Source organism: Ursus americanus, chromosome 28 (assembly GCF_024610735.1).
Source record: "Ursus americanus isolate L20-20 chromosome 28, mUrsAme1.1.p, whole genome shotgun sequence".
NCBI lineage: Eukaryota > Metazoa > Chordata > Mammalia > Carnivora > Ursidae > Ursus > Ursus americanus.
The window spans coordinates 14,019,795-14,043,755 of NC_142154.1; the positions used below are offsets into that span (position 1 = coordinate 14,019,795).

The 23,961-nt window shown below is 43.5% G+C and overlaps 1 protein-coding gene and 1 long non-coding RNA gene across 21 annotated transcripts in view; one reads left to right on the forward strand and one right to left on the reverse strand.

Moving 5' to 3' along the window:
- Window positions 1-23,961, reverse strand: part of LOC123790808 (uncharacterized) — a 274,206-nt gene that overhangs the window by 127,210 nt on the left and 123,035 nt on the right. The window lies entirely within an intron of this gene.
- LOC123790807 (uncharacterized) overlaps window positions 5,121-23,961 on the forward strand; it is a 116,714-nt gene continuing 97,873 nt past the window's right edge. Inside the window, exons 1-3 of one of the 3 annotated variants that reach the window (XR_006779206.2) lie at window positions 5,136-5,886; window positions 7,629-7,738; window positions 18,874-22,533. This is a non-coding gene — a long non-coding RNA (uncharacterized LOC123790807). Of the gene's footprint in view, window positions 5,887-7,628; window positions 16,730-18,873; window positions 22,534-23,961 lie in introns of those variants that run through there. The other 2 variants (XR_015722113.1, XR_015722114.1) reach the window with 2 other exon arrangements.

Consider the following 23,961-nt stretch of genomic DNA (forward strand, 5'->3'; position numbering starts at 1 on the left):
GGAAATTTACTTCTTATTCATAATCTGTTTGTTTATGAAAGAATATTAGCCTTCCAAAAGATACCATCCTTGATTCTCACCTGTTCAGGAAGAGGATAGCTATAAAAAAGGGAAAATCGCCTTGCACTAAAATGCCCTTAGAAGAGGAATCCGCTGTCTGGATTAAGTCAAATCCTTTACCCTCCTATAAATCAAGTTTCTCCCTGCAATTATTCACCGTCATCTACCTGACTCACCCGGGGTTAAAATTCAAAGATGCCAAACTGAACAGACCGTAAGGTTGCTATGCAAAATGGAAGAAGTAGCCCCTGAGAGCTGGTTCTGTCCCCCTTGGTTCTACCCTTTCATTTCCTTTTCTGGTGTGTTTCTATCTTGCTCATCACTGTCCCACCGCTGTGGTCCCATATCTAGGAACATGAGCATAGCAGAATCTCCAGGGATCACCGTAAATAAAAGAAGGGAAAGGGATTTTTTTTAAAAAAACAGAAGAGTACAAGTTACAGTTCCAGGATATCTGAATGTAAATTAAAATGTAAATGAAAGTCCCTCATTATTCCTTTCCTAAGGATACCAGTCCACTTAAAATGCAGATTTAGGTATAGATGGTGTGTGTGTGTGTGTGTGTGTGTGTGTGTGTGTGTTGTGCCTTCCTCTGAGGTCAAAGTGCTTTTCTATATGAATTTAAAACCATGCAATGCCAGGGCAGCAGAGAACAGAATAGGAGGTGGGACATAGAAACACCGAAAAGCAGAGTCAGAAAGAGAACTAGATTCAGATCTGTCTCAATCACTTAGCAGCTACCTGATCTGGGGCAACCCCCCCCCCCTTATCTGCTTCTCAGAGCACAGTTATCAGAACCAAATGACATGATACAACTAGAGCGTTGTGTTTGGTCTAGAATAGGGACTCAATACATGGCTGATGGTTTATTAATATTATTGCTGCCCAGAGGGAGGGGATGTGGCGTGTAAGAGATTAGCTGGGCTGCATCCATCCAGGCCCTATCTGCACTGTATCACAATAATTGTTCGCCATGTGCTACAGGTGGTCCAGAGATAGGCTCCTTGCTCTGCATACCGTGTAACTACTCTATTTTTTTCTCCTGACCAGATTCTTTTTAAGAATTATTATCATCTTCCTAAACCTGCCTTCCTCCTGCGCACACTCCTACACACACACACACACACACACACACACACACACGATTTACCATTTCATTGCCCGATGGCTTTAGCTTCCTGGAGAGACCACCACAGAGCCAAATAGAGCTCTACCCTTCCCAGCTAGCGAGCCTTTCAAGGAGTGAAATTGCCTTGCTTTTTACTCCCTACCCAAACTTGATCCCAAGCTTTATAAAAAAGAAAGACGGAGGGCCTCGTCCGATACAATGTTGAGCAATTGACACTTTGTCCACTGCTCGAGAGGTTTTGTGTACTGGTACTTAAGCCTTGTTTCAGTTACAACCCCTGTAGGGAAATTTGAGTCCTGTACACGAGTTCTTCATTTATTTCTGAGCCAAGATAATTCTAGGATTACCACTTAGAAAATTGGGAGAACAGACTTCTGCATAGTTACCAGGCAGACGGTATTGAAAAAAGGAGCATTAGACTACTTTTTGGTGACAAGGTTAGGGAGAGGTATTGTGGTTAAATCCCATTAGCAACAATCTTACACTCGTTATGTGAACCCTGGATGCGAATGGAGAACTCTCCCCCCCCATGCCTCCCCCTTTCCTCTTCTTGTCCTAAAGGCAGGTCCCTTCTTTTTCCCCACAGGGGATTCCTTGCCCAAGAAATGCCTCTCTGGAGTAGATCACAGAATGCTCCCATGCCAAGTAGTTCCTTTCCTCTTCTTGTCCTAAAGGCAGGTCCCTTCCTTTTCCCCACAGGGGATTCCTTGCCCAAGAAATGCCTCTCTGGAGTAGATCACAGAATGCTCCCATGCCAAGTAGTTCCAAAGCCAGAACGCACTGCGAAGGACACATGCCATTCTCCAAAAATCTACCAGCAAACCCAATTCATAAGCTGTCTCTCTCTTATTTCTTGGGTGACCTTTATGGCTTGGAAAGTATTCTTTTGTGTTAAGGCAAACACAAAGGATTCTGCAAGCATCGTTGAAGAATTTAAAGATTCTATTAATCTGATGTCTTAATTGTTATTGAGAAGAGGAAACAGGAGTGCCTTTGTTCCCCCAAATGACCACAGGCTTCTAAAAAGTAGCCCACGATGTTGGAGTTTGCATCTCAAATTGCAGGCAGCTCCTCGCGCAGTAGAACTTTAGTGTAACTAATTCCCAGACATTAAAAGGGGCAGAGAAAGAGCATAAAGTTGGGTAAACTCCAAGCACGCTGCACGGATCCACAGAGAAGAAGCTTTTCCGCCATACCTCCGTTCATCCTGAAGACGGTTTTAAAATATTGGTGAACAAATGTGTATTTCAAGACCGGAGGAGCCAATTGGGTGAACGAATGGGGGAACCACACACATATGCACACCAGGCTGAACAACGTGCAATCAAAAGAGGAAGAGAAAATCCCACAACAACGAGAAAGAAATAACAATCATTGTAATTCAAAGACAGTACTCTGTGCCCACTTACTATGTAGGAGGGGTCGAGGATCCAGACACAGGAAAAGAAGGAAGGTTTAGCTGCTGTCCACTAAGTGGGTTCCGTTCTACTAGGAGAGAATAAATCAGGTATGGAAATATCTATGACACAGGCTGAGAGCTCATCCAGCGTGGCTGAGAGAGAGGCATACGGAAATTAAAAATAGCTGCATGGAGAAGGTGGCATTTGGGTTGGACCTTAAGAACCCGGCGACACTTGAACTTGAAAAGAGGGTTGAACATTCTGGCTGAAGAAAATCAAGGTGAGCTACAACATGCAGATAGCGAGATATGAAGACTTTAGGGGAAACAGTAATATTTTGGATTGAGCATAGGATGTGTTGAAGCTTGGTGGAAAAAGAAATCCGGGGGGGGGGGGGCAGGGGGCATAGATTGTGGGTGTCTTGAACAAAAGAGCTTACACTTAATTCGGGAGATAAGTAGTTTCTGATAGTTTCTGAGTCCTGAAATAATATGATCAGAGATGATTATCACAGGGAAAAAAATACAGTAGCAGGCAAAGCTACGCACTCATTCACTCCTCCATTCAACAGACATGAATTGACTACCCCCCACATGCCAATCCCTGGATTAATTTATTCCAGTCCGGAGGGTTAAACTGGATAAGTTCATAGTACATAATACACATGTATGTATTCAGTATGTATGTATGTATGTATGTATGTAAGTATGTATTAAGTACATAGTACATAAATTTTAGAAAGCAGACTTGCTTTCTCAAGTCTAGAAGACTTGAGAACTTACTAGATGGGACAGGTACAGGAAATGGAAAAATAAGGTGGACTGCAAGTTTTAGGACCAAAGATAAGGGAAGCTAGGGCGAGGGGTTATGTACAGAAAGAGAGAAGCCAGGAAGAAAGATGCTTGACGGGGCAGCTGGGGCAGGCTCATAGGTGGAGATGGAAAATGAGCTCTCGCAGGAAGTGATGCTATTTGACTCATGCTCTGGACTCCTCTGCAGAGAGCACAGCCAGTAGCTGGGGGAACTAGGAGATCTGGCAGAGGACAGAGAAAGGGGAAAGTCCGGGCATGAAGGAATGCCCATATTAAAAAAAAAAAAATGCCTTAAGAGGACAGAAGGAAAGCCATCGTGAAAGGAGAAGCTGGTGTTTCTGAAAAGTTCCAGAAGATAGAAAGGAATGAGCCATGAGAATTTTTAATTTTTAAACCACATCTGATGGAAGTTTAAAATCCCCAAAAGAGGGGGTGCCTGGCCAGGTCAGTCAGAAGAGCACACGACTCTTGATCTCAGGGTAGTGAGTTCGAGCCCCACGTGGGATGTAGAGATGACTAAAGTAAATAAAACTTCGAAAAAATACAAAATAAATCAAAGTCCCCTAGAGAATCCATATAAACAAGTTTAAAATGTTACCTATCCACCCGGAGATGCTACTTCGGTTGGTACGATACTGGGAATTGCCCCGAATTTATACAGCATATGTCGGGGGTGTGTTTTTTCCTGTCTTTTCTCCCAGGAAGGGGCCACCAAGTTAGAGCAGGCTTTCCAGGGAAGGGCTGCAGAATGAGGGTCAACAGCAAACGCCGTGTTTTCCCCAGCGTTCAACTACTCACTGCTCAGAGGTTACACGTGTCACACCCGCTGTACCTGCATCTTCCAAATGTTTCTAGATTTGAAACTAAGTTGAGTCGGTGCATTTTTCTCTTTCTCTCTCTTTCTTTAACATCTAGTGTTACTAGCTTTTGAATCTTCCTGAAGCAAACGTTGACAGCAACACAAGATTTTTGCATCTTCCCCTCAGGAGGGGGATGGAGACTGAATTCTGGGCAGAATTAACTCTGCTAACCTGTGTTTGAGGTTGGCAGCGGGAGTGGTATTTGGAATTTACCAAGACAGGCTGGGAGTTGAAAAAAATTGCAACCCAGGTGCTCACCTTTCCCCCTCCACCAGCTACTTTCCCCCATTCCCTGCGGCCTAGGAGTTTATTTACCGAGTCAATTAACGAAAGATAACCTCCCATTGTGCAACCATCAATAAATCAATCGTGTTCATACTATCTTGGAATGTCCCCCACTATTGACTTTCATATTGTTTACATTAGACACTTGAGAAAGCCAGAGCCCTTGAGTTGGCTTGTTTCGGCGGTAATGGATTCTGGAGGGGCCATTAATGCATAAAACTCTCTCGACAAAATATTTCAGTTTCTCTGAGGTTCACCTGCTCTCCGCACATCGGCAGGGCCCTCTCCTTTCTCCCGGCGGCATGATCGTACAGCACGGGAGTCTGAATTGAATACTGAGGAAGGCAAACACTTCTGAGCAGTAATGGAACAGTCACTTAGGGCACACCTACTTCTTTGTGATTTGAATAATCTATTTCCACCCACCCCAGCCCCCCACTGTCAACAACCCTCAACAATCTAGGGAATCAAATTAATCTTCAATTATGTGAAAGAATTTCAGGAACGAACACAGCTCAAGTTACCAAGTAACTTGCCGTTGTGAAAAGATTCATACTGCAAACAGCCTGAATTCAGTGGCTTTTCAAGATCTTTCCCCTTAGTCATAGAAGGGAAATCTTTCCAACCGGTGATAATCTCGCCACCGGGAATCTTAAAAATTTTGAAAGCTACTTGCAAACTAAAGGCAAAAAAAAAAAAAAAAAAAGAAATCTTTCTCCATGGCCCTCAAGCGATATAAAAAGCAGGTAAAATGTGATCATTAATTACAAAGTTGGATTTCATGTTTGGATGTTGTTGGGAGGACTTCCTTGTAAATGACATCAAAAATACGTAGACAGAGCAGGTTTTCTTGTAGGGGCAGGGACTCCTCCGGCCCCAGACGGAGGTATTTTGCAAAAGCACTGGGTAGACAGGGATTTCAAAGGAAGGGGGCAGGGAATGCACCAGTCCCAAAACCTCTGAAGGTTCAGATTTCAACGCTGGCTGCAGACCTGAGCAAAGTTCACTGCTCCCTTTTCGCGACATGGTACATACTTTTCAAGTTCCAACTTGCTTCTTAGAGAGGAAAAAATGTGGCCTCTGAGTTCAGGTTGCTAAGGACAAGCGGGGCCAATTTAACCATGCATTCTTGTTCCGAAAGATAGGCCGCTGGTGGTTGTGTTTTCCGCTGTAAATACCAGAAACTCTTGATTCTCCCCACGCTAAACAAATACTTCGGCTACAACTTTAAAGTCATTTTTTCCTCCATGGCGGGAATTCGGTTATTTCATTCAGTGGCTTTTGCCGTCGGAATCAGAAGTCTTGACAGCGTGGAATATTGTTCTGTACGGCCCATCTGGGTGAGTACTTAAAATGCATGAGCATCGGATAATAAAGGAAAACTTTCATTATGCTAGGTCTTTCCCTTTTTCTTCTTTTTACTTTTATTTATTATTTATTTTTTATTTTTTACTTTGACCTCGAGTGACATATGTCTACTTAAGGCTGTTTTGAAGAGAGTGAAGGAAACAGACAAGACTTGGAAAGAAAAATCAGACGTCTCATTGGCTATCTTTCGCAGACCCTTCTGTGACCCTGCACGGAACACCTCTAATGGAGATGTGCGCTCTTGAAGCCTCCACTGTGATCAACAAATTCTGTCCCTTCGGCTTGTTTGACAGCACAATTCTGTATTCTCCCTAAAAAAGAACCTTTTCTTTAAGTGAATAAGGCATTAACATAGGTATCTCATACAAGGGGGTGAGATGGCTTTCTCATTCCAGGGATATACTATGTTTTTTTAGAGATCTATTTATTTATCTTAGGAAGGGGGGCAGAGGGCAAGAATCCAAGCAGACTCCCCGCTGAGTGCAGAGCTTGAGGCCGGCTGGATCTCACCCTCCGTGAGATCATGACTTGAGCGGAAACCAAGAGGCAGCCCCTCCACTGACTGAGCGAACCAGGTGCCCCTATACCATGTTTTTAAAAAGGAATTTGGGTCAATCAGCCACATAGTTCATATCAGTGTGTCGTTTTTCATTATACGACAAAAAGCAGAATGCATTTGCATTCAAAGCCATAGTTGCCAAATCCAAAAAGTTCAGAAAGTCAGTTAGGAGGGAGGCGATAATCTTTACTCCTAAAATCAGTAACTCTTATGATATTGTTTTTGTGCAAACTTGGTGTTTCCTGTGCTATAAACCGTGTAAGTGATTAAGGTGGAAAATGGTTAAGTGTCGATTCGAATTCTTTCATGCGTCAAAAAACATATGAGATGACTGGCAATGTTTATTGAGTGATATGGAAGTAAGAGAGGTAAGGAGGATAGCCCCATTCCTGTGGTTGTCGAATGGCTAGGAGCCTCAATCACCAGAAAGCTTTGCATTCTCCCTTCCACCTTAACTACTTGGGGATTGCTGTGGTCAGCACCTCCCATCTTTCCCTCTAAGCTTTTGGAGTTGTGGAGAGGTTGAAACTGATGTCATGTTTTGAGATTCCAAAAAGGACATCCCAAACAGAATTCCAAAAAATGGATTAGGCTTTAATATGTAATATTTCTTAATGTCATCTGTAAATGTTCAATATAATAGAGACCATAATTCCAGTTATAACATATCCTTCTGTGGAAATAGTGTCAAAAGTCTGCATTTCAGGCAAGAATGTAGGGCGCATGCCTCCCAAACACTGCGCCATACTAGATCTTGCTTCTAGACAAAGATTAATGTGGCGCAATGAGAAGAGCACTGGACTGGAAACCATGAGGATCGCATGAGGTCCTATCTTATCGGACCCTTGGTTTTCTCATCTAGAAAGTGAATACGTTGCCATAAACGGTCCCCCAGGTCTCTTCTGTTTCTCTTTTGTGACTGCATATTGTGTTTACCGCCCCTAGACGTGGGGAGCGTCATTCCAGCCAGTAACAGAGGAAAACAAGGCAAAGGAGACAGACAGCAATAAAGATAAACAGGCTTGGGAACACAAATGTCAGAGAGCAAGTAAACAAAGACAATGATATAGGACAAGAGTTGTAACTGGGAGGTGAGGAGGGGCCAATGGAGGTCCGCCATAGCCAACTCTACCTTTATCACTCTCCTCCCGACAGGCAGCAGCGATCATGGCGGCTTTGGGCACAGTCACATGACATCCCTCGACACCCAGACCTAGTCTCACAATACTCCCACGGCTGTCCGGGTACTCAGCATCGCCAAGTAGGTGAGTACAGCTCATGGGAAGAATCTTGTCCTTGTTTAATGCTTTTGGTGTAACTCACCTCCCATCACAAAGCAAAGACCCCTCCTCTCACTTTCTCATGTGGAAAAAAATTGAAGTACCATTACTACCAGTCAACACCTACCGAAGTCTTTATAGTTAATATGGTGCCCTGCGAGGTAAGTGCAAGATCCAAGACTGGGAAAGATCAAGTAGAAACGAAATACTCTTTTGCCTTATTGTGCAGGCTAGCTAACGTGAATGATTAAAACACTGTGCTGTGTCTTCTTGGATTTCAACAGCAGTTGAGTCTCAGGTTTGAGGCCTCAGGCACTAAATTGAAGAGAACACTTGATTATTGGAACTGGAAAGCATCTAAGCATCTATTAGTTCAACCTACCATGAACAGTAGGAATTCCTTCAACAAAATTCTCATATGTGTCTATCCAGCCTCTTGGGGGTAATAACAGAACAATATAAGGATGATAATTATTATGATAATGACACTTACTTCTCACACTCCACATGCCAGACGCTGTACTATGTATACGGAGTACTGATTGTAAATCGTGCTGTTCTTCGGACTTGTAATTACTAACTTACTGAGTCTTTACAATGCCTCTACCATTATATATGGATCAAAGGAAACAGGAAGAGGTTAAATAACTTGCACCGGGTCACACAGCTGGACAGAGAGGAGCTGGGGAATTGAATGAAGAGACTGGGTCTGGAGCCTGTCCCTTTAGCTCTATGGCACCAGTGGGGACAGGGGAGAGAGACAGGGTGAGGACATAGGGTACATTTCAACACGACTTAATAGAAAGATCTTTAGTTCTCTGAGCCAAATCTGCCTCTTTCAGTCTTCATATTGCCCACTAGCCTTAAACAGAGTCCTAATTATTCCTTCTTTGGTCTGACCGTCCTTTCTATCGGGGGTTGGCAAACTGTGGCCTGTTTTTGTATGGGCCGTGAGCTAAGAATGGATTTCAACTACTCATATGGTTATAAAAAATTGAAAAAAGAATAATACTTCATGAAAATATTTGAAATTCAAATCTCAGTGTCCACAAATAAAGTTTTATTGGAACACAACCACACTTCTTCATTTACACATGGTCTGGGGCTGCTTTCTACTGCCAGGTCAGAATTAAGTAGTTGTAACAAAAACCATATGGCCCAACAAAGCATGAAATATTGACTGTCTGGCCTTAACCAAAAACATTTGCTGACCCCTATGTTAGATATTTGAAGGGAGTTCTCATGTCCTTTTTTTAAATGTGCTCCTTTATTTTACTGTAAATATCTCAAATCCCCTTCCCTCCCCCAACCTCTCATTATCTTAGAAACTCTTCCCTGGACTTTCTCTGGTACTATGTATTTTATCCTTCTTAAAATAGCACCCAGTGCTAATATTCATACAATGGAATAGTACTCAGCAGTAAAAAGGAATATACCACCCAGACACCCAACCACATAGATTAATCTCCAAATATTTATGCTAAGTGAAAAAGCCTTACTTAAAGTGTTCTTATGGTATGATGGCACGTATATCAAAATCTAAAACAGGCAAAACTAATCTATGGTGAAAAAAAAAAAAAAACCATGAGAATGCCAGTTGTCTATGGGAGGATGGGGCAGGGATTGGCTGGGTTGGGCATGAGGGAACTCTCTGGAATGATGGAAATGTTCCAGATTTTGGCAGTCATCTGGGTTATCGAGTTGTGTCCATTTGCCAAAATAAATCTAAAGATGAACTTATGATTTGTCCATGACACTGGATCTGCCTCAAAAACAAAATCCTGTCAACAAATATTAAACTCTACTTAATGATCTGCATGCCGACCTGGTTGGTGGGGGAAGGGTATCAACGCCTACAACCTGTTTTGAAATGTATCCAAAATCAACATGAAAACATCAACAGGACACCATGATCGGGTAGAAGAATGGACAGATGATAAGATATGGGATAAAGCAACCAGAGTAAAATACTCATTGTGAAATCTTGATGGTGGGTGTCTGGACGTTCACTGTTTCCTTCTTTCAACTTCCTTGGTTAAAACCTTCCATAGTAAATTTTATTCTTCAAGAGAAAACTTTCATGATAAAATATTGGTTGGGGGGGGATAAAAGTAATGCCTGGTGTGAAACAAATTACTCTAAATGTAGCAGAAAGTGACACCATTCTTTCCCTTCACCTGGAAGCCATTTTAGTGTTAACTTTTCTTTTCCTTCCATGCAACTGTTTGGATTCAAATGCCCTCTCTTAGTTTCACCCAAAGAAGTATCTTTGGAGTAACCTTTGGGGCTAGTGATAGCCCATCTCACAGCAAGAGGTCAACCTTAATGTCTACATTGTGTAAATTCTGGGTCTGTAGTTTGTTCAAAAAAGATGCAATGCCTCCATCGACTCCACTTGTGGAAAACAGCATAAATTCCCCCGGTGAGTTTACACTCTAGCCTGGCGGAGTTGTAGGAAGAAGAGGAATGTGTTTGATCATGGCCGAATTCCTGGCTTCTTAACTTCACCGGTAGGTTGGCTTGTATTTCTCACACTATGGCACACTATCATTTGACAAACAATATGCTCGCCACTGTTACAAGCATCAGATGAGCGTGTGTGCATGATAAAAAATTTGAAAACGTCCTCGAAATATGCAGTCTAATCTCTGGATTAACTGTTTGTTTAAAGGGCTTCGGCAGTGTATAATCTGCAGGCTGATTTTGTTGCTTTTATGCAATGCCAATATTAGTAGCAATAACACAATCATGCTTCAACTATTTAGAGGTCAATTAGCTGGAAAATTCTGCTTTCTGAATGGAAGCTAAGAACCAAGGAAGTAAGCAGGAAAAATCCCGAGGGCCAGCAAAATCGCCAGGAGAGCATCAGGGCCCGGGGCGGATGCAGACACTCCCAGAGCGTCCCTGAAGCCAACACCCACCCTCCTGGGATAGGTACACAGGGAAAATGCTGACAAGCCTGGATTTCCAGCCCATACCTTACCAGATGTCATACGTAGGCGGACACCGTGAAAGCAGCAAAAAAGGGAAGAATTATTAGCCACGATTGAAAACTCAAAACCTACTATAATTCGGGAGGGTGAATTTATGGGCAAAAGAGGCTTACCTTAATACTGTTATACCAATAAAAGAATGGCCCCACAAGATATGAAAGAAGGTCTTTACAAATAAAAAAAATAAAAAAAAAAAGAGGAGGAGCTGTTACAGCCACGTTCAGGAAATGTTGGTCTAATAGTTAAGGCTGAAACATTTCTGTTATGATTCTAGCAACTTCTGAAAAGAACATTGGCTTTGTTTTGTTTTGTCCTTCCTTTTCCCATTGCCCGCCTTTTTTTCTTTTATTTTGGCCAAAACTTAGCGATGCTATTTTCTGTTCTCATCATAATGATGTCCACCGGTCTGCCCGAATCTTCTGGTCTAGGTGTGGCCCTGATTCTCCCACACCATTCTTTACACAGGTGTTTCCTCTCCTGCCCCCACACTTGATATTCCCTTAACACAGCCATCCGTTTTGTCCAAATTCCAGGCAACGTTTCTAGCTCCTGAGGACAACTTCCAAACTGTCCACATGTTCACTTTCTTCTCCACTTCCTTCCCTCTGCGCCGCCTACTTTGTTTTCCCATCTTTTTCTTCTCCAAACTGCATGTCCAGCATTCTACAGTCGGAAGCCATTCTTCGGTCCCACCTGCATTTCCTTTTCGTCTCATGATTTTGCGCCTTTTGGCTGCTCTTGCTCTCCTCCGCCACATTCACTTTGTATCTCGAATCCCCACTCTCTCCCTTTCTGCTGAATCTAAAGCTTGAAACTGACACCCTCCTAAAAATCTCCATTCCCTCCCCATCTGTACAGTCCCCACCATCTGATCTTGAGCGTGTGTTGCCCCTGAGTGAGCCCAGCAGTCTGCATGGGGTCAAGGAAGATTCCATTCCTCCCCTCCTCGGGCCAGCTCCCGAGTGTGGGGCTGGGGGACACCTTGACAGATAACACGCACCATCCCGTCGGCATTGAATTTCAAGCCAATAGATTTGTGTTCCGTCTTGAACTCTGCCTCTTATTCAATTTCCCTCACCCTCAGTTTCCAAATCTGTAAAATGGCAATGATACTTGGGTTTGGTCTATCTGACAGCGTTGGGTAGAGCCAACGAGGCCATGTTTACGGAAACTCTTCATTGGTTGGAATAGGATGGGATCGCTTTACTCTTCACTTTGGAACGTGTGTTCATATTGAAGTCCTGGGAGTAAAGCCTCATTTTCTTTTCAATTCTTTTTTTTTTTTTTTAAGATTTTATTTGTTTATTCGAGAGAGGAGAGAACATGATTGGGGTGAGGTGCAGGGGGAGAAGCAGGCTCCCTGCTGAGCAAAAAGCCCAACATGGGACTCCGGGATCCTGACCTGAACTGAAAGCAGGCGCTTAACCGACGGAGCCACCGAGGCGCCCCTTTCTTTTCTATTCTTCATGTCTTCTTGGCCTCACAGGTATCCGCCGATGAAATTAATTTCCGGCACCACTGTTTGATCAAAACAAGGATTTGTTAGTGGGGAGCCTGAGAGCAAAGTGGATAAGTGCAGCTGCAGGTTCTCTGGCTGAAAACCCAGCCCCATCACTAGAGGTGGGAAATTGGCCATGTCCGCTCAGCTTTATTCATGTCCCCCTCAGTGTTCTCATCTTTCAAATGGGGATAACAGCGAGCATGCGCGGTACGGAAGGTGCCGGGACGCTGGCAGCACAGTCAGACGGCATCCAGGGTGAGCGCCAGCTGTGCCTGGCACACGGTAAGCTCTCAGTCATGCGCACCTCTCGATTATTTGTCATTACCTGCCTGTTCTGCCCTTTTTCTTCTTAGGTTCCTTTTATTCTTCATTTCCTTCTGTCTTGCCTCTCTGCCCGTCCCTCCGCGGGCAGCGGGCTGTGGCTCCCCACAAACTCGGTGAAATCTCGGGGGAAGCGCTCAGACTTTGAAGCCTCCCAAAAGTCTGCTCCTCCTCCAGCCCTTGTCTCGCTGGCTCCTCCCTCCTCCTCCAGATTCTTTGCTGGCATCCTCCCCATGTTTTCCCTGTCCTGATTAGAGAGTATGTCAGCGTGGCAGGATAATTTACTGATATATTAATTTGTGTTTTTATCTCGGCGTTTGCCTGCTCTCTGCTCTACAAAGGAAGCCAGGCCTTTCTGTGCTCCTGCCCCAGGCGGACGTTCGTGTTGAGAGGCCAAAGCCAAGACACCTGGCTTTTGTTTCCCCAAAGCCCCCATGCGCTGGGAGGAGACCATGCCCACCGGGAGGGAGAGGGGAGAAGCTTGGGAACTTTGAGAGCAGAGAGAGAGGGAAGAAGGGAAGGGGAGAGAGATGTTGATAGCCAGGAAGGGGGGCGAAGACCAGAAGACCAAGCTCCTAGCAGGACCTTGGCCCCCATCTGTAGCCACCCCCTGGGGAAGCGGCTGGACCACCAGGAGATGGCTGCAACTAGATGCTAGGACCAGGCGCAGGCATCCGGGCTCAGCAAACATTCACCAGCTGTTCCCTGCACCCGCAAAGCACTCATGGGAAGCAGAGCCACGGAAGTAATGAAGGCTTGTGCAGGCCGGGATAGCGTCACCCAGAGGAGACAGGGATAGAGGGAAACGATAAATCATGGTCTCTCGTGTCTGCTCCCCCTCTCAGACTGTTTTTGGATCTTTACAAGTAATAGAACAGTTGCTTTCCAAGACAGCCCCATGCACATGGATCACAGATAAGGAAAGGGAGGCCCAAAGAGGGCAAGCAACTTGCCCAAGATAGCACAGATAGACGTGGTAAAGCCAGGAGTCTAATTCAGGTAGGAATATTTAAAGAGACCACCAATAGAGAGAGAGAGAGAGAGAGAGAGAGAGAGAGGCGCCACCAATGTATTGTAAAATGTTAAGAAGGAAATGCTGCGGAGACTAAAAACTAATAGAAAAAAAGGTAATCTGAGTGCCAGTAGAAGGGGGACAGAGGCAAGGCCTGGACCTCCTTCTTTTTGAACAAGAATCCTCTTTCTGGACATCACGGGCGCTGTGACTCCTACCAGACTAAACTGTGATGATGGAAATAGTGTCTTTATTCAGCTCAAGCAGAGGTGCGTGCAGTTGGAAGATAGAATCAAGTAGGAGGCATCAGGATTCCAGCTCTTCCCCTTCAGCTGTCCTGCTTCCTGACTTAGCCCGGGTACCGTACTCGACCCTGCCAAGTCTCTCGTCTGTAAACTCGAGACAGAGAAAATCCGTCAGCTCAGCAGTTATAGCCATTGAGTAGCTGTGCAATAATGAGAAGATTATTATTATTATTAATTATTATTACCATTCCAGTGGCTAGTCCGGCTTAGCCCGACAGCCTACCTAGATGCCCCTGCTGCTTCTAGAAAGCATCTCGGTGTGTCAGACTCTGTGCTGGGTGCCGAGGTCTAGTTGGAGAAGAGATACAGGAGGGGATCTTTCGATGCAATGTGGTAAGTGCTATGAATGGGATAATCCCAGGATCCCCATGGGGGCCCTGGGCAAGGGCCCCTCAGGAGACTGCAGGGTGGGACTGAGGACAGGTTTCCTGCAGAATGTAATGGCCCGAGTCTTTCCAAACAATGGTAACTTCTGCCTCACAGTGGGAAGTGAGCTGGGAGCCCCCTCCACCCCCACTTCCACCTGTCTGAAAAGCTCCTGGGCCCAAGCACACTCCCAATACTGCCCCAGCAGTTAATTTGAGTTCTGAGCTCTGCACAGCTTGCATCATACTGGGCCACGGACCAAGCCAACAGTGGAGAAGCCAAGACAGCTCAGAGCTGCCGGCACATTCCAGAAACCTAAATTTCCAGCGTTGCCTTGAATAAGATGTGCAAAGGAAATTTTCCACGTGTCAATTAAGCTTGTTGACCATGTGACATGGACAGGAAATGTAAATGTGGGATTCTGATTGGCAAAGTTCAAAGCCTCTGATTTTTGATACCCAGATAGAGATCTGTAAGCTAATAAGGGTAGTCGACTTCCAGAATCCAGAGGTTGTGAAGAAATCCTGCTTTGCACATCAGAGGGAAAATATACACCACTGAATCACAGTCTTGGGAAAATACTCTGCTTTGTTCCCAGAGCAAAACCTACACGTTCAACGAGTTCGAGGATGAACTCGACTGTTCTACTTACCTATAATTTCAAATTCCCCTAATAGCCACTCAGTCTTCGAGGAAAATCATGTGCTTTTGGACCGTTTTTCCCCCTAGATGCATGGGACTGACATGAAGTTGCAACACTAACCTTAACTTTGAATTGCTTTTCAGCTCCTGTCATTGTAAACTTAGCATAAAACCCTGGTCCCTGTGTTTCCTTGGAAGTCTGTGTTTTGTAGCTGGCGCAATGATTGAGTCCACGTGTCTATTCTAGGACACGAGAGGATCTAACTAAGTCAGAACACCCCACGTCCAGCCCATATATCTATTTATTACCGAACTCACTGGGAAAGACAAGCTGAGTGATCATTTAGCCAAGAAAACCTGAGAGGCATTTCTGTGCATAAAGTATGGGGTAGCCGCCCAACACAGAGGCAGACTTGAAGAAAACGCATGATACAGTCTACGCAAATCCCCTCACCACCCCCGCGGCTGGAGCCGAATGAATGGTCTCGGCGATGAAGAGCAGCAGTGTTCTAGAATGCTTATCTTCTCCCCAGCCCCCATCCCGACCCTCGAAGATTACGAATACAATCGTTTGTGACAGACTGCTCCCCAGTCTTCCGCCTTAAATTCTATATGATAAATTCAACACGAAGTGACAGTCACAGCAAGTGTTCAGGGCTGTATCTAAAAAAACTAATTTTACTGAAGTTAGAACTCAATGAACGAGAAAATGTGAATGTACACCCAGGGCATATCTCAAAACTTTAATCTCTATGAATGCCATAATGGTTATTTATGGCCGGGATGATATTAATATTTTAAAACATTTCAATAAAGAAGCGCCGTGAGACTTTAAAATTGTATTGTTATGCAAAGATAATAATATTTCAATGGGTCCTTCCCTGTGCTGGTATGTTAATGGAGCAAAGCAAAGAAAAACCGTTGCTTTTGTTACCCCAGCAGCGGCCAGACCTAGAGTGCTCTGTGCTTCGTTTCTAAAAAATAGCTCCTCTTCCTTTTCTGATTATTTGGGGCTAAAAAAATTTTCGTGCGCTGCTATTGTCTGTTTAAATTAGGTAAATGCAATTAAGACGAGTCAAATATACACAGGCTCCAATGATGGGTAAAATTAAGGTCACCAGTTGCAGCCCTAATCCAGCTGCATTGCTTAATCTCGGCTTTAGCCATTACAAGGGAGCGGAATGGTAATGTCTTGCTAGTGTTGGGGTTAATGTAGACTGATTGGGGAACTAGAGATAAATCCTGCAGGCTTGCTTGAATGTGCAAGTGCTTATACTGACATTTGGAAAAAAAGAAAATCGGGCTCCGTTCCCCAGGACTGGTTCAGAGTCCCCTCCTTGGTTTTCTCTCCACTAAAGCAAAAGAACTTTTCTTCTTGTCAATTTCTGTCCCCACCCCCCCACCCCCCTCCACCACCACCCCTCCATCCCCCAGGGCCAGGAGTCTTTGCACCTGCCATTTGTGGGTATTTCTTGCTCATTCCAAAAAGGAACGTTCTGTGTCTTAGCCCTCTTAACACAAAAGCACTTGTCTTTCATAGATGTGAATATCACATTTGTGTTGCCCCATACTATTTTACTTTGTGAAGGAGTTGCTGGAGAGAGCCAGTAGATAGGAAGAGAACATGGCACATATGAAAAAAAATGGGGGGGGGGTTGACATTTACAGCCAAGGGAGAAGTATGAAATTGCAAAGGTCATCAATGAGTAAACAGATATTAATGGTTAGCTGGATAACTGGAACATAAACAGGTCACATTAATAATTAACACCAGGAAAAACTTAGCACTTCCAACCAAGCTCAGGAAAGTAGGTGCCAAGGAACCTTCCCCCCCCCCCCCCAAAATAAGAAAAAACCCAGTGGGGATTTCTGGCAGCTAGAGAGTGAAAACTTACTATTCCGTGTTTCCATTTCTCGGATTCACACCCCAAAAGCAGTTTTGAGATGGTCACGATAAGACACAAGATCATGAAGAAAACTTCTGGGTGAAAATTTTATTTGAGAAGTTATACTCAGCCCATCACTGACTGTTGCGTTGTTCTCCTGCGGCAGTCTATGAAATTGATCAAGAAATCTATTTTCTCACTAACCTGTAAGGTCTCTCTAAAAGTATTAGCTCTCTCAGTTTTATGCCTGTGTGTTCTATTAAAACTTCTGAACTAGGGGGGTTAAATTTTGCATGTGCTGATTGGCATTTCCCCCTATTTGGTGGGGGGGGGGCTTTTTAAGACTTCTTTTTAAGGTTCACAGAAAAAATGAGAGGAAAGCATAGAGACTTCCATACGTCTCTGCTTGTATCCCCCACCGGAGTGGTACGTCTGTTACGGTTGACAAACCCACATTGACACATACTTCTCACCCAGAGTTTATGGTTTTTACATTTGGGTTCACTCTTGGTCTTGCACATTCTGTGGGTTTGGAGAAATATGGGATGACATGTATCCATCTTTATAGTATCATATAGAGTATTTTCACTGCCCTACAAATCCTCCTGCTCTGTCTGTTCGTCCCTCCCTCCAACCACCCCTGATCTTTTTCTCGCTGCTATGGACATTCATGTGTAGGTTTTGGTGTGGACATAAGTTTCACTTTCATGTTTTATTGGGAAATGCCAAGCCAGAGTTGTAGTTATGAAGGCAAAGGCCTGGGGGGGCTGGTCAGGGGGACAAGACAGTGAGCCTTGGTGAGTGAGATGAGCCCCCAGGACCATGGGAGTGAATGTGCCTGAGCCCCACAGCGTGCTATCCTGTAAGTCCGTGACATCACATTATAAAAGATTGATTTATTTATTAGAGAGGGAGAGAGCAGTGGGGAGGCACAGAGGGAGAGGGAGAGGGAGGGGTCTTAAGCAGACTCCGTGCTGAGCACGGAGCCCGACGCGGGGTTCGATCTCATGACCGTGAGATCCCAACCTGAGCCAAAGCCAAAAGTCGGATGCTTAACCAACTGAGCCACCCAGGAACCACACATTTTAAAAAATTTTTAAGGAAGCCAGATTTCATGTGAAATTTCTAGATTTCTGGACTTTTAAATGTTGACAACTCATTGATACCCTCCTTGGGCCAAACATTACCCATTTACTGCAGACCATACCAGCCCAGTTTAAATCCCTTGTCTAAATGTAAAATAAACAAATAAATAAACAAAAGTCCCTGAAAATTTACGGAGGAGGAAGAGGGTATGGATGTAGCTTTAAAATTTCTTGCAGTCTCTTTTCTCCTTCAAACACATTGTTCTCTATAAAAATATTTTTTAAAGAAAACTAATAAAATAAGACAATAGACTTAATAGAAAACTGGAATATCTGTAAGGGCCTAAACCTTATCCTCAGAACTCTGTGAATACAAGTCAAATGAGATACTTTTATATACGTGGCCTAATGGTTTACAGCTGAGTGAGTAGCACTACTTTCAAATATAATGTGAAGAAACCAATTTTTAAATAAATGCGTAGTTTGGCTACCAAGCCCACAGGAGATATTGTGACGTACCCAACCTGAAAATCAAATTATTTAAGGTTGGTTATACTAATAACAGCCTCTAACCAACTGCTAAGGTTGACTATAAAACCAGACTTGCCAAAAGCAGCAAACGAGACAGGTTTGAGAGGAAGTGAAAAGAAAATAAGGTACAGGGCATGTTTACTAGTTAAATGTGAGACTTTCATATAAACGACAGAGGCTGTGTGGGATTTTGTTCCTGAAGATGTTGTGGAAAGACAGGTGTCGGTCTAATGGCGTCAGGGTCTGGTCCCTCCCTCCTTCACCACAGCCCCGTGCCCCCCGTGGTTTCTCCTCACCATTGACAGTTGACCCTGTAAACCATGGTTTCTCATCTCTCCTACCCTCTCTTAGCCTAAAGTCACATGCACATCGCCCTCACTTTTGACACAGGCAATTCCTTATTTGTCCCATAAAATTCAGCTAAGTTCAGGTGTCTTCTCTTCCCGGAAACCTCACCGAAGCCCTCTCCTCTGTCCAGGGTGCCTCTCCACCATGTTCCCTGTCAAGCTCTGTCTTAGCACCCACCTCTGCACCCATATCTACAGTCACGGGTACCATGGATGGACATACATCCCCACTGGGCTATGAACTCTTCGATGACTCTTCTGAGAACTCTTCCAATCTTGGAACTTCCACCACCTCTCCCTGTGCTTGGAAAGCAGCACATTCGTGTAGAATGAATGTATAGATGAACAGAATGAATGGACCCCAGACCAATAACACTTACAAAAAGACTCTGATAAGTAAAATATTCATAAATGAACCTGTTACAGCTTTCTTTCTTGGTCTAAATCTTTGCATGTGTTCACTGCAATGACACTGATGGTAACAAAATTTATTTTGAAAGATCTGATGAATCTTATTAATCACTGTAATCAAAGATCCAAAAATTCAGTTCTTCAGCGTCCTCATCTGTAAAATGGAGCTGATGATGCCTGGCCTGCTCCGCTCAGCAGGTGGTTGAGAAGACTACCTGGGATGACTATGGGACCATGTAGAAAAGGAGTCACCCTATGAATGATAAAGCCCCAACTGGAATCCGGACCGGATGGTTGATTCTCCTCCACGCATCTCTGACTCTATGAAAATTCTCTATTGGGGCACCTGGCTGGCTCAGTGGGTTGAGCCTCTTGGTTTCAGCTCAGGTCATGATCTCAGGGCCCCAGGACTTGAGCCCAGTGTTGGGTTCCACACTCAGCAGAGAGTCTGCTTGAGATTCTCTCTCTTTCTCTGCCCCTCTCCACTTACACATACTTGCACGTTTGCGCGCTCTCTGAAATAAATAAATAAATCTTTAAATAAATAAATCTTTAAATAAATAAATAAATAAATAAATAAATAAATAAATAAATAAAATTATCTATCGACTGTCTGTGGCCCAATCTGCACATGAGCAAGGATTCTGCCTCTAATCTCAGGATTCTCAGGCTTAGTAGGACGCCCAGCACGTAACAAGTGCTCACTAAGAGCTTATAATAGAATGATGTACGTAACAAACATTATGGTAATTTCGCTCATTGAAACTGTGCTAGATACTGTTCAACAAGACAGAATATGAAAGAAAAAAAGGAAAATAGAAATTATCAAAAGGCTACCATTTATGGAGCACTCGACACACCTGATTTTACTTTTTAATTGAACCAAATTAAAATTACAATTGTAATTGTAATTGAAGTAGAGAACACTGTCCTTATTTTACACGCGGGAAAATCTGAGTCTTGCTGAGTTGGGTACCCGCACGGAAGGGTACACACTTGTCAACAGGACTCGGACCCAGTATACACACTGCCTCCCCGGGATGAGGCCTTTGTGCTCCAGGAGCCAAGAGTCTCCAGCACATCGGGTATCACAGAACCAATGCCTCCTAGAGGTGAGTGAAAACTCAGGGCGCATGTGGGCCAACCCCAGATCATAGATGACAAAACTGAGGTTCAAAGGGAAGTATGTGGCCAACGTCAAAAAGGCCGTTGAAAAGACAGTCAAGAAAAACGCTGATATGTTTCACATTCACGTGTTATGTCCTATTTAAATACTATTTTCATGAAATTTACAAGTATATTTACAGATCATAAAAATTTTTTAAATAATTCTACTCTCTTTGATCTGCTATACCTTTATAAAAATAACATATATTTTGTGCTTGTGCAGAATGAAATCTTACGTAACTAAATGAAGTTGTTTTTTTTCCCCTGACAAAATACCAGTGACCACTCTCTTAAAAAATAAACTAAGGCTATTGCCTAAAAACCCCAGCAGAGAAAGCATAACTCCACAGAAAGAGGCCTCCCACACAATGATTAAAATAATAATTAAATACTAGAAAAAGACAGAGGTATTTCCTCCTTTAAAAATCAAGAGAAAACATAAAATAAAATACAATAAATTTCCTGTGAAAATTGCCCCAGTCACCTTTAAAAGCGTTTCCCAAATTCCAAACGGCTCCTTTCTGAGCGCTTCTTAATGCGTGAGGTAGGCATTTAAGAATAAATCTTTTAAGTAATTCAAAACAAGGACTCTTCAGTAAATAGTTGAAATTACGGGGTGGCGGGGGGAGTTAGAGTCATCTGGTTTCCATTAGGATGATAAAATAGTTCACTTGAAACCTTTTACAAGATGCTTTGTTACGGGGAGGTGTCTGCGCATGTCACTCCATCACTGGCCATTTGACACAACATAAAAGGCTTCAAAAGCCATGTAAGGCCTCTTAATCAAAAACTAATTGTAATAGATATTGGGGAGTGTTAACACGGTGACCGCTAGGTTGTAGCTGTGGTATGGAAGCGGCAGCGAACATTAAACACAACCCCGACTTGATAGGGCTTATCTCCATTTCGGGGCTAAGTGCTAAGTACTCCAGGCCAGTATCTCCTTGCTGTAGCTTTGTACCACTTTCGGAGTTAATTGCCCCATAAGGCTTCATCTTCTTAATGAAATTTATAGCATTGTCAGAGAACTTGGTAGATCCTCCCGCAGTTTAGGAGACTTTACAGAAAACAGAGACATAAACAGAGAGGAAAAGAAAATACGGACTTGAGCCCTAATGCATCTTCGGGCTTCACGGAGGGAGAGACTCCCCAGGCCCTGCCCGAGGTGTTTGCAACACGTTAACTCTTTCAGGCCTGCAGTGGATTATTCAGACAGTGCACTCTCCCGGAAAGTGAACAATAAGTAGCATAGGACCCATGGGAGGCATTCGATAAATGCTTAAGGATCAGCCTTATGAGACGAGAAGCTCCGGCAAAAGATGAATGGGAGTCATGGGTCCTGTGGCCGCTGTGCCTAGCACAGTGTCTAAAATTCGGCTGGCACTCAGGAAAGGTTTTCCGAATGACAGAGGAATGAATAAATGATCTCGCTGGAGGAGAGTCAGTTTATGATTTTCAGAGTGCTTTCATGTTGGATCCCCAAACCGTCCACTTGACAGGCCTAGGGCTTTGTTAATGACTGATCTGAGCCTCGACCAGCATGTTAGAGCTCCCGTTCCAGGCTTCTTGATTTCAGATGGCCTGGACAGAGACTCCGTGGATAGCCCGTTATGTAAATCAGGCTAAGGAGAATTTCAAGTTAAAGACCAAGTGTGATATTGGGTCCTGGATTGGATCTGAGGATAGAAAAAAAGTGCATATATTACAGGAAAAATGGGGGAAATCTGATAAAGTCTGGAGTTTAGTTAATAGTGTTATACTTTATTTTATATATATATATACATATATATAAATTATATATAGTTTTCTCCACACACACACACCCTTAGTTACTTTCTTAGTATCAGGATTAGTATCAGTATTAGGATTATGTATAAGGTTAACATTAGGGCAAGCTGGGTGAATGGTGTAGAGGGAAAAAAAGGAATTCTCTGTACTAACTTTGAATTCTTCCAGAGCTCTAAGATTCTTTCAAAATAAAAAGGTTTTGAAAAGATTAACAGCTCCAATTATCCAGATACAAAACCACATTATAGAAGATGAGAGCATATGAAATGGAAGGAAAAATTGCGTTACCTTCATCCACTTGCAAATGGATTTTCCAACTCATGCCGGCTCATTCTCTCCAGCTTCCGTCAGTCACAACGTCTTTTTTTTTTTTTTAGAGAGTGAGTGCACGCATGCGCACATGTGCACGGTGGGAGGTCGGGCGGGGGGGGGGCGGGGAAGACAACAGAGGGAGAGAGAGAATCTCAAGCAGACCCCCTGCTAAGCGTGGAGCCCCCATGGATCTCAAGACTAAGATCATGAACCAAAATCAAGAGTCGGTCACTTAACTGACTGAGCCACCCAAGTGCCCTGAGTCACAATTTCTTATATAGTTCCACAGAACTCTATTTGCATCTCTGCTTTCATAGCTGTTTCATTTTGCATTAGCTATTCATGCCCAGATTCTTCCACTATACTTCAAACTCTCAGAGGAAAAGGACTGTGCCTTGTTTATCCTTGTACTCTCAGAGTTGTGCATTTGAAACCATTTGAGCATAGATCCACGCACGGAAAGAAAAAAAGTCTTTAACAAATTATCATGCCCTCAGCCCAAGGAGTTATTATATAAATTAGAAGATCGGTTTGACTGCTTTAAAAGTGTCCAGAATAACAAAGGCTAGTGTATGGAAGAGGTCCTCAAGAAGGCCCAGCAACCCAACTTCCTTCCATTTTCTTTTCCATCATGCCCTAGGGTGTTACTCTTGACAGCCATTTAAAGATGGCTCACCACTCCCATGTTGGCGTTTCAGCCTGCCTAAAATGGGAAGGATGAAGTAGAGAGCCAGCAGCTTTCTTTAAAGGACACAATGGAGCAGTTTCACAAAACATTCATTCTTAGACTATAGGCCAGAAGTCACCCAAATGGCTACACCTACTTGCAAGGGCAGCTGGGAAACACAGTCTAGTTAAAAGGCTTTATGACCACAAATAGGAGTACCAGGAGATAATTGGATATTGGAGGACAATTCTGAATCCCTATCACAGTTATTTTATCTTATAGAAATTTACCTAATGACCTTGATTTTTTTCTCCTACAGAATTTAATTTTATAAAGCATATTAGTATTTTGTATGACAGTAATACTGAGATATAATTCATATACCATAAAATGTACCCTTTAAGGGGCACCTGGGTGGCACTGTCGATTAAGCATCCGACTCTTGGTTTCGGCTCAGGTATCGATCTCAGGGATCTGGGATGGAGCCCCGCATTGGGGTCCACATTCAGAACATTTTCAACACTCCCCATCTCCCACTCTTCCCACCTCTACCAACCACGAATCTAATTTCCATCTTTATGCATTTGCCCAATATGGATATTTCATATAAACGGAATCATACAATATGTGACATTTTGTGTCTGGCTTCTCTCCTTTCATATGACATTTTCATCTATGTTGCACCATGTATTAACACTTTATTCCTTTTTATGATAATATTCCATCATATGGATATACCACATTTTGTTTATCCTGTCATCCATAGATGGACATCTGGGTTGCTTTCACTTTTTGGCTATTATGATTAATGCTGCTAAGAATATTCCTGAAGTTTTTGTGTGGACAAGTTTTCCATTCTCCTGGGTATACATGT